Consider the following 21,000-nt stretch of genomic DNA (forward strand, 5'->3'; position numbering starts at 1 on the left):
CATCTCTTGACATTTTGCCATCAACCAAGTCCTCACCGAGACATTTCCCGAGAATGTAAAAATCACCAGAACCAAACGATTCCCCAATTGTCAATGAAATTGAGAAAAAAAAATCTACCAACAACGCGAGAATATTCCCAGCGTGAAATAACACTGGGGGATTGCTCAACGCCCGTCTTAAAGCCGATGGAACGTTCCAAGTATTGACCGGTCTCAATTTCCGTCTCCGCGATATCGCAATTTCCCATTCAGCCTCAATAATTCAGTTCTCCGCACATTAAATAATCCCTCTTCCTTCTTCTTTATTGATAAGACGTCGGGTAAAAACCAATCGCAACTTGTCAAGCAAAAAACTACAACACTGTTGCGAATCTGAAGATAATAAATTACACGAATAACGGTGGCCGAGTGCCAAGTGAGTGAAACAAAAAAATATATACATATAAATGTGTCTCAATTGGCAAACGCAAATCATAATGTCGATCCAGTCCATTAATTTTTTTCTACTGTTCACTACAACGATACGATACTTTTCTTTTTAAATGCAGAAAATAAGGTAGTTTTCATGAGTACAATCGTCTTGCGTCGAATTTTCATGAAGCCCGCCTAACAATCAAAAGAGAATTGAATACCATTCTATGAAACATGAATAAACGAATCATAATTGTCCAAATCATTTAGGTCAGAGGTAAACAGAATAATTCTACTTTCTTAATATTGCGTTTACTGAGGTTTTCTTTGAACAAAGTTGATTAGAATTAATGGCTAGAATTATGAGATTGTCTCAAAATTGTGATTTTCGGGGACATGCCAGTGATTTTCAGGACCCATTCTATGAAACATGAATAAATGGATCATAATTGTCCAAATCATTTAGGTCAGAGGTAAACAGAATAATTCTACTTTCTTAATATTGCGTTTACTAAGATTTTCTTCGAACAAAGTTGATTAGAATTGAAAGCTAGAATTATGAGATTATCTCACAGTTTTTACGTTAAGGATAGGAGAATCTGAATGCAATATAGTGAAAATGATCGATTTTTTAACTTTGAACAAATAATATTAATATCCAAATACAAAATTTCTGATATAAATCAAAAGAAGCTGTGACTCAATATTTCAAATGAAGTTTTAATTTTTAATTTGGTGCTGACAAACACGAGATGACAATATTCTAAGCACAGAATTATATTGATGAGATGAACAACAGATTAATTGAATTACCGTGTGAACTAACTAAAAATTTATAACAGTGTGGGCACACACTTTTACCAGAGTATCAACAAACATTGAATTCCAGAAATTCACACTAAAGTGTGTTCTAGAAGGAATTGAATTGTAATTATGATTAAAATCCTATTCAGTGAGCACAGGAATTAGAACATGAGCAAATCATTTATTGTAATATGATGCTCATCGATCGCATTGCATTTCGCAATGCAAATGATTATAAACAATTAATTGACAGAAAATAGAGAATCTAAAACAAGAATACAGATTACAATTGACGAACTCACGGAAGTTAAATGTCAATTGATTTTCCAGCAATTCAATTCTCGTTTCAACTGCGATCAGACGTAGATCTTCCCTATTATGTCCCTTTGAAGTCAAGAGGAGGGAAAAATCCAGTTAAGAGGCAGTTGCTTCCGGATGATAAATTCTGTCTAAAAAATCCGGAAAAAGGCGGTGTATCAGGCTGAACCTTCTTCATGGATTTTCTGTGGGGGCGTGGGGTCTCCCTCAATTTGGAGGGATCAAAGTCCTGGGATTGCGAGTGGCGGAGGTGGTGTGGGACATGACCGCGCCTATGCTCGGCCCGGGCCAACCGAGAATTCACGAAGACTACCGAGAATGCGGGCTTTCGTGTGAAAATACTTTCAGTCACCCCTCAAGGTCATTTTCGGGGGTATGTCGGGGGTTGCGATCTTGAGAATGTCCTTGGTGTATTTTGGGATAAGAAAAGTCGAGAATTTGCCACTGAATGGTCTTGTTAATTTACTTTCGATTGATTGATTCAATTTTTTTTTTGACAATATAGCGTTTTATCTTCGTTAATTATCCGATTTTCTCAGAAATTATTTTCCGTTGGGAATGAAATTCTATACAAGAAAGGTATCTGAACAGTTTCACATTAATAGAAGAATTATTAATATTTAATTGAAATAGATATTAGCAATTCTTTAATTAATATTAAATTAAGACATTTTTTTTTGGGAAAAAAATATTCTTTCCTCGTTGATGTATTCTCTCTATGGTATAAACCTATGGAGTTCTCTCAGGTCAAATGATTGTCGTACAATAGATTATATTTTGTCCTGCCAACAATTATTCTAGGGATATTTCTGATGATCACGACACAAATTTAATTTTTCTGAAAGATATTAAATTTCGTTCGAAATTTCACGTAAAGCAGAAATTGCCTACAATCTTTTAATTTATGAATTTTTAAATTCATACCTACGTTGACGTGCACTTTGAGCGCAATGAATATTTCATTCATATTAATTATTGTAATAACTGCTCAAAATTCTATTGAACTAATTACTTATCATGAATTTTCATCGCTTAAAAATCCATCGAATTTCATCACGATTTTATAAATTCAGCCTTTGTCACTGGCTCGCCGATGGCTGTTTGATGTTACCTGCAGGTGACGCTTGTAACGACAAATAATTCCCCCCCTCACCTTCATCATCAGCAATTGGTCATTAAATACAAGCGATCGATCGATCACCTGCGGTTTTTCATGCTGGGTGTTAATGCACTTCATTAAGATGAATATTTTCATGAAAAAAAAAATGCATTAAATCCCTGTGGTCTCCACTAATTGACGTGCATCCTATGTTGTGGTGGCTCTGGACTAATTAACGAGGTAATTTAATTATGAATTTCAAAAAAAAATATACGGCTTTTTCTGTTTTTATAATTTTCGGGAAACGGAGAATTGAATGCAATTTCAGATAGTTTTATTCCAGATGACTATTGGTTGTTTTGAATGTCGATGTTTATTTTTTTTACGTTTAACATTTCGTTTTCAATATTTTTCGTATGAAAAATTTCATTCGAATGAATTTCATATTCATAAATGTCTGAAAGCTGATGGGTTTAGGGTAAATCGATATACGAGGATTTATTCTTAACAATTAAGGATCAATGCATGCACTGCTAAAAAATTTGTCTGGATTTCTGTGTCAAATTCCGGAAATTTTTATCGTGTTCAAGTTGAAATTCAACTGAAATTTCAGGAAATTTTATTGAAAAATCAAATATTCTATTGATTTTCTTTCAAATGACCTGGAAATCAATAAAATACTTGATTTTTCAGCTGAATTATTCTGTAAAAATTTAGAAAAATCAGAGAAATTCAGGGAAAATTTGAAAATTCATGTCATTTTGTTTCGAAATACTCAATTTCTAATTTTTTCTGAATTTTTCTGATTTGTTTTTTTGAATTTTTCTGACTTTTCAGCTCGATTATTCTGTGAAAATTCATAAAAATCAAGGAAATATTGAAAATTCATATCATTTTGGTTTAAAATATTCAAGTTCCAACGGAATTTCAGAAAATTGTGCTATTGAAAAATCAAATATTCGATTGTTTTTCTATTAAAATGACCTGGCAATCAATAAAATACTTGATTTTTCAGCTGAATTATTCCGTGAAAATTCAGAAAAATCAGAAAAATTCAGGGAAAAATAAAAAATCACGTCATTTTGTTTCGAAATATTCATGCCCCACAAACAAGTCAGAATAACGATTCGTACTCATTTGAAATTCGTTCAAGAATATAATACTCGTTGCAAGGAAGAAACATCTCAGTAAAATAATTTTTCCTACCAGCGTGAGTTGTGATGCCCGGGAGAATTAAACGATTGAAGAAAAATTACCATTTCGAAGCCAAATGAAATAAAATTCAACAACAAAAAATTTGAGCAGTGATCGACGTCGAAAATTCCCCCCGATTTCACGACACTCGTGCCTCCAACATGCGGAAATGGAGGGGGACACCTGGCCTATCGTATTTCCTGCTTTCTTCGTCTTCCTAGACACTCCACACGTCCTCAACATCCGGCGCAGTCTCATTGCCCCCCCCCCCCCCCCCCCCCCCNATGGAGGGGGACACCTGGCCTATCGTATTTCCTGCTTTCTTCGTCTTCCTAGACACTCCACACGTCCTCAACATCCGGCGCAGTCTCATTGCCCCCCCCCCCATAAACCATATTTGCACAAAATTTCGACTAAAAAAAAAACCTCTGCGAAATTGCTGTTTAAATTCCTCTCGAAAAAATAAAACCTTTGAATGAATAAAAAGCCTTCTCGTGTACCCAAGTGTATGTACCCAAGTACTGAGTACACACTTGTGCGCTCTCCCTCTCTCTTCCTCTCTCGGGTTAATTATTTGTGCGAGTGAAAAGAAAATTATCGGAGTGATTGAAATGGTTGAGAGAGTCTATGAAGTGGTCTGGGGGATAGGGTCGTCTCTGGCCGGAATTGAATGTCTTTTCATGCACATACGATGGATAAACACAGGCACATGTCACGTGCATGAGGAGAGGGAGAGCTCGTTCCCCAAAGGAGTTTATGCTGATGGTGGATGGGGGTCCTCATTGTTTCCTTCGAGGTATTGTACTGCGATATAATTTTTTTTCAATCGGTTTTTATACGGCGAGGGGTTGTCTTGGAGGGAGGAAATGTCACGCAAAGATCTGCTCTTTAATTTTCTCTCAAAATTAATAATTTAACCGATAAATCCCCTTTTGAGTATTTTCAAATAAATCACCTCTTTCAAATGAATAAATTATCTGGATAAGCCTTGATTTTACGAAAAAAATATAAGAATACTTTTTGTAGATCATAAAATTGTCTACAAAAGATATTTTATGACATTTTCTCTTAAAATCAATAATTTAACCGATAAATCCCCTTTTGAGTATTTTCAAATAAATCACCTATGTCAAATGAATAAATTATCTCGATAAACCTTGATTTTACGAAAAAAAATGTCAGAATACTTTTTGTAAATCATAAAATTGTCTACAGAAGATATTTTATGACATTTGCCCTTAAAATTCATAATTTAACCGATAAATGCCCTTTTGAGTATTTTCAAATAAATCAGCTCTTTCCAATAAATAAATTATCTCGATAAGCCTTGATTTTACGAAAAAAATGTCAGAATACTTTTTGTAGATCATAAAATTGTCTACAGAAGATATTTTACGACAATTCCTCTTAAAATCAATAATTTAATCGATAAATCCCCCTTTGAGTATTTTTAAATAAATCACCTATTTGAAATAAATAAATTATCTCGATAAGCCTTGATTTTACGAAAAAAATGTAAGAATACTTTTTGTAGATCATAAAATTGTCTACAGAAAATATTTTATGACATTTCCTCTCAAAATCAATAATTTAACCGATAAATCCCCTTTTGAGTATTTTCAAAAAAATCAGCTCTTTCAAATACATAAATTATCTCGATAAGCCTTGATTTTACGAAAAAAAATGTAAGAATACTTTTTGTAGATCATAAAATTGTCTACAGAAGATATTTTATGACATTTCCTCTCAAAATCAATAATTTAACCGATAAATCCCCTTTTGAGTATTTTCAAATAAATCAGCTCTTTCAAATGAATAAATTATCTCGATAAGCCTTGATTTTACGAAAAAAAATGTCAGAATACTTTTTGTAGATCACAAAATTATCTACAGAAGATATTTTATGACATTTCCTCTTAAAATCAATAATTTAACCGAGAAATCCCAATAATTACCACAACTCATCACTTTTGATCAGTTTCATTCAACGAAATCAAACAGAATTGATCAATAATCGCCAGCAACAAAAAATTCATCCATCGCAGAATATTCTCAGCATTCCAATACACCCACCCCACCAAATAACCTCCCCATCACTCCCTCTCAAACCCAATAAATTCCCCCTCCAATCGATTTACAAATAAATAACTGATTGACTAATTCCTTTGAATAACCCACAGAGTTATCCCCAACTCGTATAAATCGATGTTACAGGGGTTCACCGAAGTCTCAGAGTCCACATAACGGCCTCTCCATAATTAATAAGTCTTGTCCGCACCGAGAGGCCAGGGTTTAGCCTTCAACGAGGGAGAGAGAATGAAACGCGTATGTAATCGTGTCGCGTGCTTCCTTCAGCGTTTACATTCAACCGGTAATTGTACACCAAGGACAACAATCAGACTGCTGTGAGGAGGGGGGGGGGGGAAATCATAGAAATGCAGATGCTTCGAATGAAAGAACAAAAGATTCAGAAAAAAATAAAAACGAAAAAAAAGCAATGGAAAACAATCGATTTCGTGTCGTCCTCAACTTTCTCAATTCCCTCCTCTTTTTTTTTATTTTAACAATTTAATAAGGCTCTGTGTTTCGCGTGCATCGGGTATCATCGTGCTCCCCTTATCACCGTAAAATAATCCCCTCCCCCCTTTTTTTTATTGATTTATTTACGCACGAACGATTTGCACAGACACGAAGAGGCGGCATTTTGTGAATAAAAAATTCATAAATCAGAGTGTCAGAACATGCAAAATCTTCACAGTTGAGGTTCGACGAACCTCCCCCCCCCCCCCCCCTACATCAATTGCACGATCGATATGTAATAATAACGTCTAGTTACACTGGGAGAAATGCAGCGCGGACGATTTACTCGGTGCAACACGAGATTGATATTGTGTTGGCGTTTTTCTGCAAGTGAGTCAGTGAAAATGAGAACGATTTTGACGTCATATTCCCTGAAAAAAGTAATTGTGGAGAATTTTTCTCGTTAAAATGGTCTTTACGATCTGCAGAAAGTGATTTTTGTATTTATTCATGTGGTTGTTGAAGACGTAAACAGAAAAAAAATTTTGATTCATTTCACTTTTCCCCAATTCATAATGCGCGCGCTTTCGACTGAGAACGGAGCCCTCATGACCCTTATTCTGACCCTCGTGGCCCTTATTCTGTCTCATGACGTTTACTGTGATCCTATTGGCCCTCATCTTCACCTCCGTAAACCTTATTTTGGCCCCCATAACCCTTATTCTGGCTCTCGTGACCCTTATTCTGTCTCATGACGCTTACTCTGATCATATTGGCCCTTATCTTCACCTCCGTAAACCTTATTCTGACCCTCGTGACCCTTATTCTGTCTCATGAGGCTTACTCTGATCCTATTGGCCCTCATCTTCACCTACGTAAACCTTATTCTGACCCTCATGACCCTTATTCTGACCATCGTGACTCTTATTCTGTCTCATGAGGCTTACTCTGATCCGATTGGCCCTCATCTTCACCTACGTAAACCTTATTTTGACCCCCATGACCCTTATTCTGACCCTCAGACCGTTATTTTGACCCTTGCGATCCTTAATTTCGAGCACCAAATTTTCATCACCAGAAGTCAATTTGGATTTTTATAATATAAAGGCATTCAGTGAACAATTGATGGAATCATTTGAGTCTCTCTAACTCATGTTGGTTTGCCCCTTCCGCCCTAACCTCAATCAGTGAAGAATTGAAAGGTTTTCGACGATCACGAAGACCTCGTCCTTCCATGATCGCGAAGGACAAGAGACAGTTATGATTGTACTGCAGAAACAAAGAGATACGGCAGTTTGATTTAGAAATTGAGGAGGGGAATGTGTGAAGGAGGTGAATGCTTGTTGCATGAGCAGTTTGGCGCGCCTGTCTCGATGCAACTCCTCGGCAATCGCGCTTGCGTCATTGTCAGTTCATGCAAAAATGTCTTACTCGTGGTTTTTATTCGCTTTCTGTTTTGTTTAACACGAACTCCGAGTCGAGTCGTATGCCGCAGGCCTTTGTTTTGCCACCTCTTTGTTGTCGTGCAGACTTGTTGACAAACTGGGTGCTACGGCTATGAATAGTTCTTTACAAATTACATGTTTTTTAGACTATTTAGTGGACGTGTTGAGGCTCTCTAATTCCGGTAACTATACTATAATTATCAACTAAAATTCTTCAATAAATAATGTAAAAAGATTTTTTTCAAGTTTGTTTTGTGAGATGGCTACAGTTTTCTTATGGAAATGATGCTTATTCTGACCCTTAATGTGACTTGTGATCCTTAATCTGACCCTCATGACCTTTAATCCGACTTTCGTGACCCTTAATCTGATCCTCGTGATTCTTATTTTGATCCTTACTCTGACCCTCATGACCATTATTTTGACCCCTTTAACCCTTATTTTAACCCTTGCGAACCTTAATCTGACCCTCATGACCCTGAATCCGACTCTGACGGCCCTTAATCTTACTCTCATGTACCCTTATTTTAAACCTCGTGACCCTTACGACCCTTACTCTGACCCTCTTGACCATTGTTTTGACCCTCGTAACCTTTATCTTAACCCTTGCGAACCTTAATCTGACCCTCATGACCCTTAATCCGACTCTGACGGCTCTTAATCTTACTCTCATGACCCTTATTGTTCCTCATGACCCTTATTATAAACTTCGTGACCCTTATAACCCTTACTCTGACCCTCTTGACCATTATTTTGACCCCCGTAACTCTTATTTTAACCCTTGCGAACCTCCGACCCTCATGGCCCTTAATCTTACTCTCATGACCCTTATTCTGTCCCTCATGACCCTTATTTTAAACTTCGTGACTCTTACGACCCTTACTCTGACCCCCGTGACCCTTGTTTTGACCCTTGTGAGCCTCAATTTTGCAGTCTCAACTTCGAGTACCAAATTTTCATCACCAGAAGTTGATTTGAATTTTCATTGATTGAAATGATTGATTGAAAAACATTGAAAATTGAACTGAAAATTTGAGAATATTTCCAACAAAAAATTTGCAAAAATTCGGCAAATTTTCTGTTGAAAGCTTCTCAAATACAAAAATACCTTTTGACATTCTCTCCTACAATTCACCAGCTGATCTGAATATATAATTACCAGAAATGTCCTCCCATTATTCGCCCAAAAATAATCCCTCGTCCATTTCTCGTAGAGCGAATTCCATCGGGCCAGACCGAATCGCCGGATATTGAGGAGAACGACAGACAAAATAGAGTAAAAAATTTAACAAAAGGAGAATTTAAAAAAAAAGGAACCCAGGGATAGAATCTTGCGGGCCCCTCGGGGCTCTGGACGAACTTGCGGGTTCACCGCAAGGAACATACACACATTAAAAAATCGGGGAGCAGGAGTAGCCGACCAGGAGGGAGGTGAGGGGGGGGGGGCGTGCGAGGGCTGTTGAACTTTCAGGGTCACTCGGTTGACGGGCACACGAAAAGTGGACTCTAGGTGGATAGCACCCCAGGGTCTTTTGTTCTCCCCAACATTTTTACGAAATTCAATTATCTCGTGGACGATGCGTGCTTTATGCACGGAGAAAAAAGTTGGAGAAAAGTTACCGAACAAGTCGAGTAATCGTGGAGAAATCTCGATTTTTGGTACTTTTTCCCCGTAAATAGAGGAAAAAGTGTAGGATTACACTGATTACACTGAAAGGATTAGTTGTTGTTAACAAATGGATTTGATTGGAGGCTAGGATGTAGTTGATCTGACCAAATGTTCATTCATTAATAGTTAACAAACGCATATTTGAGGAGCCTTGTCTGCCTCGGCTCTCATCTTTCAAGTAAAAAAAGTCAATTGATTTGAGGTCCGTCAAGAGATCAAAAATTGATAAATCACCTCAATATGCCAACGACGGGTTCTATACCAGTCGTAAAAAATATGTGAATTAGGGGAAAATAATGATTTGAAGTGGCAGTAATGAAGGAATAAATGATAACACGAACAGATACCGTGTTTATTTGTCCTGATGACTGTTTTTCCACATTGTTCCGTCAACACTGTGTGAGTGTTGTCTAACTACACTGAGAGAAAGACGACAAAGTGCTCAAACAAGACTTAATTGTGTCAAGAAAAGAATTTTTCATCACGCTGTGACGAAAAGTGAACTTTTCGGCACGCTCCCCGTGCCTAAAAGTCCAATTTCCGCCACATTGTGATGAAAAATATTGTTCGTAACTCGTGAAAAAATGTTTTTTAGCTCGTGGGATTATATCACTCGCCTTCGGCTCGTGATATAAACCGCCCACTCGCCAAAAAACACTTTTTTGCACTCGTTACGAAATATACTATTTTGTGCCAAACATGCAGAGAGTGCGCCGGAATGAAAAATTTTTGTTGCAAAAATAGATTTAGTAGTTCAAAAAAAAATTGCATTCTCTGTAGACGCAAGAAATGTCATTTCTAGCACTACTCCGTCGTTATTCGATACTCCCCTACGGATTTTGCTCCAGAAAAATCTTTGTTTTATGCAAAATAAGGGATGGTAGTTTTTCGTTTCGGCTGTTTAATAATCACAGACAACAAATGAACCCTTAAATGAAACAATAATAATGATATGATAGCAATCTTGTAACTCGGGGATAAAATATTTGTTGATAAATTTTCCTCTAAATGAGATATTTTCATCCTGATAAGGCACCGTCTGGTGTGAATTATCCAGCTGTTGAGCGAAAGCAGAACAATTATTCATATTTGAGACTTTCAAATTCGAACCGAACAAATTCTTTTTTGGCAAATTTCAACTAGCGATTTTGTTGGCCCAAACAAGACTTGTTTAACAACCTGTTTGTTTTTCTCTCAGTATACTCACACCGCCACTGAGGACCAATACTGTACCTCGCGAGAATTTGGTTTTTTACGTTCAAAATGTTCATCAATAAAAAATAAAAAAATCCTCGCATTATTATACATTAGTTTTATTATCAAAAATGGAGATTTGTAAGGCAATTTCTATTATATTTTTTATAGAATACTAAAAAAAATTGAAATTGTCTATCTTCTGGTCGGTGTCTACACCTATTGGTCGGGTTACCCTACCATTCGTATTATAAAATCTGTCACGATTTTCTGGATAATTTTTATCCAACTTTTCTCACCGCGTGGAAGGTTGATTATTGCTCGATACGGTTGGCTTGGCATTCGGAGTTGGAATGAGTCGAGTGCAAAAATAAACATCAGAGCAGTTGAGTTATGGTATATTGCGTTGTAAAGTGCATGGCGCATGTGATGGAGAAGGTCAGTGGACGATGTATTATCTTGTGTCAATGAAGCTATGCGGATACGATTAATTTTGTGGTATCGAGATGGATAATGAGGCGGAATTAAATTCTTACTTTGCTTCTTACGATTTCAAGGATAAATTATTGCGGAAAAAAAATCGAAATTTCAGGGACAGTTGAATATGAGTTGAGTGAGAGGAAAAACAGATTTATAGGATCAAGTCCAATCTCAGCACAATCTTTTCCTCGATTAGATGCCGAAAAGGCGCGAAGGATTGAGGCAAGTTGGACCACTCGCGACGACAATTGTTAGTTTTCCGAGTAATTTATTCGAGATTGTTACAATCAATAATCAAGATGGTAAAAGTCACAATTTTCCTGAAATTCCGCACTTGGGATTGCATTGAATTTTCAGTGAAATATGAAATTTCATGATTTTTTCCGTTCTGAAAATTCAAGAATATATTTACAGAAATTTTCTGGTTTTTTATCCATTTTCAGGGAAAAATGGAACTGAAATTTACAGTTCTGTTTGATTTTTCCACGAAATTCTGAATTTTCAATGATGAAATTCCTTGAAATTTCAGACAAAAATTTTTAACAGTGTAATTGAACTAAATATTTCAGGGAATTTTTTCCGTAAAAATTGGTAAATTTTAATTAATTTTAATTTTAATTAATTTTTAATCATTAAAAAAATATTTAAAATAGAAAAAAAAATCGCCATTTTCCCGAAATTTCGCACTTGGGTCGAGCTTTCACGGAAGAACAGAAAAAAAAATAATCCAAGTGGCCTAGGAGAATTGTTTAGAATTATTATGTAATTCTAAACTAGAATTATTATATAATTCTAAATTAGAATTATATAATAATTCTAAACAAATTGTTTTTCAATTGTTTCAATTGTTTCAATTGTTTTTCAGTTTTTCAATTTGTTTAGAATTATATAATAATTCTAAACAAATTGAAAAACTCATGAAAAATGGGAATTCTGCGTGTGCAATTTGGAATATCGACAACGTCGAGGTTAGAAATCGTGGAGAGGTAAGCGCGGCAAATACGAATGGAGTTGTGATGATACATTTCGCTGTGGGAAGAAACATAACAGCTGAGTGAATCAGTGCTGCCAACGTGTACCTCGAAAGGCACAACATTGTCACTTTTTCTATCCACATTAATTATTTTCCAATTATCCAAAAGACAAGCTAGAAAAATAAAAGAAGACTTGAAATATGTGGGAAAAAATAGAAAGGTTATTAAAAAAAAATACTTCGAACACAAAAATGGTCGAAATAGATTGGAAATTTGCAATGGAAATATCTTTGTTTTTGTTCAGCGATTGGTTTTCTGCGAGAGAACAATAGATTCCCCTCCGTCTCACTTCCTACAATCCCACCCCACCATAAATACCTTAAACAGGAAATAAAAACGAATTCTAACCAAAATAATTGGATCAACAAGTTGTTTTTACCCGGATAATTTTTTTTCAATTGGAAGAACATTTGTAGATGTAGAACGTCAGTATCTAGAACAGGTTCCAACGATATTTTTTGGTCGACGTATGGTCCCCTTGGCGACAGGAGTCGTCCTAGACGAAGGGGTGAGGTGAAAAAGAGGGAAAAAATGAACAAAAAAGTGGAGAATAAGAATACGAAAGATGATGGAGGCTGAGGAGAGGAGCGATCCTCGGAGGCTGTGGACGGAGCTGGCACATTTTGCAGCCTTGAGCACGCGGAGGAGCCAGGGAGGATGCCTCCCCGGTAGGAAACTAACTGTAGTTGTCGGCGCCCTCGCATTCGAAATTCACTGCGGACGGTTATACGCCTATGGATGGGAAACTGAGGAATCCTTGGGCAAATGGGTTGAGACGAGAATTCTCGGACTCACCGGGGAATTTAATTGGGTGATTGGCTTCGCCGAGTTCTGGGGTTGTTTTTAGTGCTTTGGAATTTTAGAATTTACAAGAAAATAGACAAAAACCAACGGTTGAACAGTGGTTTTCATTTTTTTTTAAAGATGACAGGGTGTTTCAGCTGTTATTCGTCGGTTCAGATGTTTTTTGTTCATTGATGTACCGTCAATGTTCTAGTTACTGCCACTGACCCAGTTTCTGACACCAGAATGGCCTCAAATGACTGGTAACTGGTGAGGATAAGTGCTCCGAGGAATTTTCTGAGGAAACTGAATTAATTTGTCATTTAACGATAATAAGAATTGAAATCGACAAGAATATTGAGGCGGACTCGATTAGGTAAATGACAACAATAATTTGTGGGGCGCGTACCAGTTACCTAAAGCTTGATACGCTGTTGAAAATTTTCATCTGAATTTTCCCTGCCGAATTTCGGAAATTTCTATCGTGTTCAAGTTCCACTGGAATTCCAGGAAATCTTGACATTGAAAAATCAAATATTCCATTAATTTTCTGTTCAAATGATCTGGAAATCAATGAAATACTTGATTTTTCAATCATTGCTCATCTTGAAAATTCATCTTGCATTTTCAAAATAAATGAGAAATTTAGTGAACGTTTTCATTTGAAAATGAATTCAGAAGCGAAGTGGTAAAGCGGTTTAAGTCGATTTTGACTATTGGCCAGTTTTTAGTGAATATCTCGGATCTTAAGGGGGATAGCTGAATTTTTATCAAGACCTTTTTTACAGCACTCAATTTTCTCTGGAGAAAAGGTCATTACGAAAATTCCATTATCTCCTTTAGATTCGGAGATATTCTTCAAAAACTAAGAGATAAGTCGACTTGAACCCCTTTACCACTTCGCTCCTGAATTCAACTTCGTAACATCGATAATTCACGTGACGCTGCACTGAGAGAAAAACAAACACGTTATCAAACAATTCTTGTTTGGGCCAACAAAATCGCTAGTTGAAAATTGCCAAAAAAGAATTTGTTTGGTTCGAATTTGAAAGTCTCAAACATGAATGATTGTTCTGCTTTCGACAGCAACGAAATATTTGGCTCAAGAGGTGGATAATTCACACCAGACGGTGCCTTTTCGGGATGAAAATATCTCATACAGAGGAAAATTTATCAACAAATATTTTATCCCCAAGTTTCAAAATTGCTATCATATCATTATTATTGTTTCATTTAAGGGTTCATTTGTTGTCTGTGATTATTAGACAGCCGAAACGAAAAACTACTATCCCTTATTTCGCACAAAACAAAGATTTTTCGGGAGCAAAATACGTATGGGAGTATCGAATAACGAAGGAGTAGTGCTAGAAATAACATTTCTTGCGTCTACAGAGAATGCAATTTTTTTTTTGACTACACTGATAGAACGGATTAGTCATTGTTAACGAATGGATTTTGGTTGGAGGTTAGGGTCTATTCGGTCCCACCAAATGTTCATTCGTTAATAGTTAACGAATGTATATTTGAGGAGCCTTGTTTGACTTGACTTTCGCCATTCAAATGAACCATTCGTTAACTATTAACGAATATTCATTTGGTCATATTCAACTCTACCATTCGTTAATAGTTAACGAATTCCGTTTGGAATAAATGAATCATTCTATCAGTATACTAAATCTATTTTTGTGACAGAAATTTTTCATTCCGGCGCACTCTCTGCATGTTTGACACAAAAAAATCCTTTTTTGATAATCTTCAAAAAACTATTTTCTCGGCACAAATAAGACTTGTTGAGAACTTTGTCGTTTTTCTCTCAGTGCATGTAGCAAAGAATAAAATCCACAACTCGTTAATTCCCCCCCACTAATTGAATAATCAGTGATACGTTTGGACGTGAGATAATTGCTTCTCAGTACACCGCAATTTAATATGCAGAAGAAAATGAATCCGCAGGGCCATTTAGCACTTTATATATTCCCCACGTGATTATGCATGTGTGTTAGATACGGAGCGGTACATTCTCTCGACTTTGCACATCCAAAGGATGAATAAGGATAGAACGAGAAGATGCAGGTACTAGAGGTTAGCGAACCTCCGTGACCAGTGGGGGGATAGCTCTCCTCGTCTCATTCATTTTTTTTCCTTCTCTTTCCTTCCTCACTCCGCACCTTTTTTATATTTCTTTTAATTCTTTAATCCAGGACCATGCGAGTCATTCGCCAATGACTATTCCCGTGTTAGAGCCAGAGTGGAATCTTATCGAGAACTGGTTGGTGTACTTCTTGGCTATTTATGGTCTTTGATAGGACTGGTGAAAGAATTAATCTATAACAAGATTATTTTTCATCCTTTGATGAGTAGAAAAAGAAATTGTTTGAGTGAATTAATCGATGACATTGATTATTTCCAAAGAATTGGAGGTTTTTAACGCGCGTTCGTTGAAATTTCAAGAGATTTTGCAATTGAAAATTCACAGTTTTATAAATAAATCAGTGGAAACTGACTTTGAGTTCAATTATTACATGAAAATCGGTAGAAATCAGGAATATTCGGGTGAATGTATTTTGGCATTCTGAATGTGAATAACTAAATTTTAATTATTCCATCTTGAGATACATTTACTTGAATCAAATAAAACAGTCCTTGGCGTCAAGTTACACGTATTCACCACAAAAATGGAAAAGTTCGATTTTTTTAATCCTAATATAATCTCCAGTCGAGAAATTTTCTATTTTTATGAATTGATCGAAAATTCGTACCTAGGAGATGATTACATTGAAGAATAAATTGAATGTTGTTTTCTCGAATGAAGCCTCTACATATACCGCTACTCATCCACGCATTATTTTTCCCCATTTTTTTTTAATTTCAGGTGAATTTTTTTTTTTGAAAATGGAAAATTTCAATGAAATTCATTTTGATGAAGAATTATTCAATTTGTCAATTAAAAATTTTGAACAATATATTGAGATACATCTTGAGATACATTTACTTGAATCAAATAAAACAGTCCTTGGCGTCAAGTCACACGTATTCACCACAAAAATGGAAATGTTCGATTTTTTTAACCTAATATAATCTCCAGTCGAGAAATTTTCTACTTTCATGAATTGATAAAAAATTCGCATCCAGGGGATGATTACATTGAGGAATAAATTGAATGTTGTTTTCTTGAATGAAGCTGATGTTTAAATTGAGCTTTCCGTACATCACATTGAACGAAATTTGTGATATTCAAGTTTGTGTTGAATTGCCGTAATCTGTGATTCTGTTAGTGTAAACTAATGCGATTTTCTTTTTAGTCAAGAGATATAAACTTCTTTCAACTCAACGACATCTCACTACAATCTCAAAGCTTTTTCCGCGTAACAATATTCATCCTGATTCGACATACGAAATGCCCACTTCAATTATAATTCACTTGGAGCAACGTATGATCGTGTTGATTAAGATAACAACGTATTTAGTCATGAGAATAATTTTGATTTTGCGTAAACCAACGAATTTCTGGAGTTGGCAAACTTCTGACTAGAAAGAAATCAAATGCTCTCATTATTGCGACAAATAAAAGGAACTTCAATTCTCGAGAAGTTCGATTTCTCCCAATCAAATGTATCTCAAGAAGAGATAACTGGCACTCCCTATGAAATCACGTTTATTTGAAAATTAACAACTAAATGATAGTTCCTTCAAATAAAATTCTCCTGATAAAATTAATTTTTTCTGTCAGTGTGTATACCTTACGGAACTCTAAGCCCCCTTAAATATTCTCAAATCATAATTCCAGACTGACTGAAACCCCGGCGATGCAAAATTCCGAAACATCATCAATCCCATCTTACTCTCGGTAATAGCAATTACATCTCGTAATTAGCACGCCTCAGCCAGTGCCAGCATAGCCAGTATTGCGCATACGTGACCTGGTTTTACCCCAGCCGTACACACCATACAAAATGTATAAAGAAATAATCATAAAAATCTATTCCACCCAAGTGGATTTATAGTAACCAACCAAGCCTGCATGTGTATTCGTTTGACCTCTCGGTACATACATTATCACACGCCTTGTGACTATCGTGGAAGCGTGAACGTGTCCTGCGCGACTTGTTGCATTGACCCACTGCGATACCGTTAATATGCTTTTACCCGTTTGTCGTCATATCCCCGCCTCATCCAACACTATTTGCATTTTTTTAAAAATCCATTCGCAAAAAATATAGCCAAGACCAATGTGTAAATGGTCCTCTGCAATTTATTGATGTTTTCCTGGAGTATTTGCATTCTAATTGAGGAAAATGAACAAATAAAAAGTGATTATGAGATCATTAAATTGTCGTTTGCATTTTACTGACATTTTAATAGGTTATTCACATTTTAGATGACAAAATAAAGAAGGGGTGATGTGTATTCTTGGAAAATTCTTGGAAATTCCATCTCCTGAATGGGATAATTATTTCTGTTTGGTAAGGATATTCAAGTAGTTGATAGGGGAGGTGGTGCCTGTACCGCCCACCTGAGGAATAACGATAATTGTCGCATCCCAAACCATGATTTCAGATAAAAATTATAGTCGCATAGTATTCTTTGGCTATTCAGCTAGATATTTAGAGGTCTTAGATCCTAAATTCTTGTTTCAATTCCGATAAATTATCAATAAATGAAGATAGGGGCTGAGTGAGCGGCACCGGTCGCATGCAGCTAATACCGCTCAGTTTGATTCCTATATCGCTCAGTACCTAACCGCTAGTCAATAGCTGTTAAAATAAAAAAATCTCCGATGTTGGATGACTCAATGAAATTAATGGAATTCAGATTTTATTTGATAAATTGAAATGCATAAGAATAAAATGATATTGTGAAAATGTGAGAATGGTACTTCAATCATTATTCCATGTTTTTTTTTGAGGGAATAATAATAAAATATTACGGCTCTATTTCGTTTGAACAATTTATTCTCTTTTAGAATAAGTTATACATTTGAATATTTATTCGTTATAACCATCCGAAGGAGTCACCAAACCTCTCGAACAGTGCATTGACGGATTATATAGAATGTCACAGCCATTGTCATTTTCAAATTCTTCTTTCATGATCCGAAAATATCTCTTAAAATAGATTTTCATAAGAGGAATCACTAATTATGTGGTACTTGCATGATTTTTTCCGACCAATAACAATTGCATACGTGACGACATCCCTCGAATTAGAGAAAACATTGTTCAATTCTTAATTAAAAGATGAAAAAATTAAATTTCGGTGTCAAATGATGTGAAAAAGAACTATAATGCGATTGATCATAATTTTATGTGATGATGATGCTATTATCATAGCGAAAAATCTTACGTGCTGGTTCAGAAAAATTACATCGTCTAGCCCTGAAAATTCTGAGGTGCTACTTTTGTCATTTACAATGGTGAAAAGACGAACATTCCCATGAGAAGACTGTGTTCGTTATGCTATCCAGTTTTTTTGCGACATTAAAAAACCATGAAGCAGAAACTAGCTAAAGATTCGACAGCAGAAGATTTGTCTTAGGCGAATCTAAGTGTACAAATGTTTTTAAGTAATGTACAAACTCTTTCGCACTTAAAAAACATTTGTACATATGATTATTTGACTCTCCTACACTAAAAAATTCCCTAAATCGAGGTCTCCGCTGACGAATATTCTGCTAGTTTCAGCTTCATTAAAAAAACATGAATTTTCGGAGAGATAATTACAAACAATCAAATGAAAAGCTTCTTGATTGGTAGGACGGCCATATTGGGCGGTTTGAATTCGCGCGCTCCTGACGTCTGGCAACGGTCCACTCAAATCACTAATCGGACTGGATTTCCAAGGTTAAATGAAACACATGTGCAGTGTTGCCATATGATCATTAAAGGTTAGACGAGAGTCAAGTGTGAAATTGAGTAAAACATGATTCACAATATTCATTGAAGAAATTTCCGAAAAAATGTATTTAACAATGAAAAAATCCTAAAAAGTATGCGGATGACAAGATTTTTGATAAAACTGAAAATCGTTTGGAAAAAAGGTGCTAACTTGAACCAAGTACAAGTACTTGGATATCCTTAAATCAGTGGAAAATTACTTTGAATTCAAATATTCACCTAAAAAAACAATAATGCACTCGAAATTAATGGAATGTTCCTCCACAATTTATTGATGTTTTCTTGGATTATTTACATTCTAATTCGGGTAAACAAACAACTAAAAAGTGATGACGAGTGCATTAAATTGTCCTTTGAATTTTACTGATTTTTTTCTAGATTATTGACATTTTAGATGGCAAAATAAATGAAAGGGGATGATTTATTTAACACTATCAAATGAATATTGTCACGTTGCTTATTCATTCATTTAAATATTTTGTCAACGAAAAATAATCTTGAATTTGAATTTTCACTTAAACAAATAATAATGGAATCAAAATCACGGGTTGTTCTCCTGCAATCTAGCACTCTTGAAAAAATAATTGTCTTAAATTTCGTAGTGAAGCGGTAAAACGATTCAACTCGACTAAGCTCTTACCCCAGTTTTCGATGAATATCTCCAAATCTAAGGAACATCCTGAAATCGTCGTAATTACCTTTTTTCAAGCTCTCACTTCACTCTACAAAAAAGCTTCTGACAAAAATTTTGCCATCTGCCTTAAATTCCGCGATATCCATTGAAAACTGACCAACAGTCAAAATCAACTTAACCTCTCTTACCGCTTCACTACTGAACTCATTATGAAAAACCAATAATCATTAATTTTATCACAGAAAAAAAAATTCTTCACGAAATAGTTCACTCCCCCTAAAAATACCGATCCCACGATTGAATTCTCCCAAAACAATCCTGACCCTTTCCCATAAAATCCCCGATCTCAATTTCAAATTCCCCGCCCAAACATCGCTCGCCATCTCCGAAAATACCCCAAGGTCGTGGGGACCGATGAAAAAAAAAGCACCGACTCACCATTTAAATGTCCGCAAACCCCCAGCCCAGGGAATTTAAATCTCAATCTTCCTCACTGCTACGTCTGCACGTCTTGCGTCACCACTACTATCTCCTCAAACTTCCCCCCCTTCAATCACATCACACGAATGTAAAAAAAAAAAGATGCACATGTATCTCCACCCAACAATGCTCACTCCAATTATCTCCACAGGCCCCAGAGTTTTTTTTTATCTCACTCACCAAAATGAAGATAATTCTCAGTTGACCCGAAATATAATTAATAAAATTAATTAAATTTCCCTCACAGGCACTCAATTCTCATTCACATGAACACGAGAAAATAATTCTGAACACATTGAACACAATAATAATCCAGTAACCCCGATGGATCAATCATCGTATCAATTGATCAATCAATCATTGATTTACAACTCATCGTTAATTATCACAAAACATGGATTACCTTTCGTTTGATATTTCTTTAAAAACTAATGGCAGTGAGAATGCGAGAGAGACTCTTCCCCCGCAGAAGGCTCTCGCACGACTGACGCGTGAGCGCAGGACGCAACCAGTCGTGCGCATAGTGTATCAAAAAAGGGGCGGGAGGGGGCTAGGGGAATCTGAAGGGGGGAGAGGATGCAGTAGTGAGGGGCTCGACCCGCTGCTACCGCCCCCCCTTTGCCATGCGCTGAGGGGGAATATTTCAACGAAAAGTCAACGGTGGGGGAAGAATAGAATTGGCATGCGCATGCGCATTGCCCTTGTTTCTAATCCTATTTCATTTTCCACCGTTCTTTTGTGATATCCCCCTCCCTCACGACTCCCGATGCATAAAATTCAGTTTTAAATTATTTTCAAGGGCAAAAACGAAAAATAAATTCATTTATCACTGACAATTCATTGAAAATAGTAATTATTTGTTATCAAGATAATTGTCATGTTATGAATAACTTAATATTTCGATGTTATCACTTGAATAATGATGATTGCTAATCATTATTCACATGAAATTGTCTATTTATTTTTCATCCATTTTTATAATTTTTTACGAGGGGTGGCGAGCGCATTCAGGAAACGAACATTTGCGGTCGTGAAGAATAG

The 21,000-nt window shown here is 36.0% G+C and overlaps 1 protein-coding gene across 2 annotated transcripts in view; it reads right to left on the reverse strand.

The window, feature by feature from the left end:
- LOC107039261 (histone demethylase UTY) overlaps positions 1-21,000 on the reverse strand; it is a 79,658-nt gene that overhangs the window by 38,938 nt on the left and 19,720 nt on the right. The window contains exon 1 of one of the 2 annotated variants that reach the window (XM_015258785.1): positions 19,918-20,430. The exons of the other annotated variant lie outside the window; for it this stretch is intronic. The gene's annotated coding sequence lies outside the window, so the exon portion shown is untranslated. Of the gene's footprint in view, positions 1-19,917; positions 20,431-21,000 lie in introns of those variants that run through there. 2 annotated transcript variants of the gene reach the window in all.

This window comes from Diachasma alloeum, unplaced genomic scaffold, assembly GCF_001412515.2.
Source record: "Diachasma alloeum isolate Michigan unplaced genomic scaffold, Dall2.0 Dall_scaffold_00295, whole genome shotgun sequence".
NCBI lineage: Eukaryota > Metazoa > Arthropoda > Insecta > Hymenoptera > Braconidae > Diachasma > Diachasma alloeum.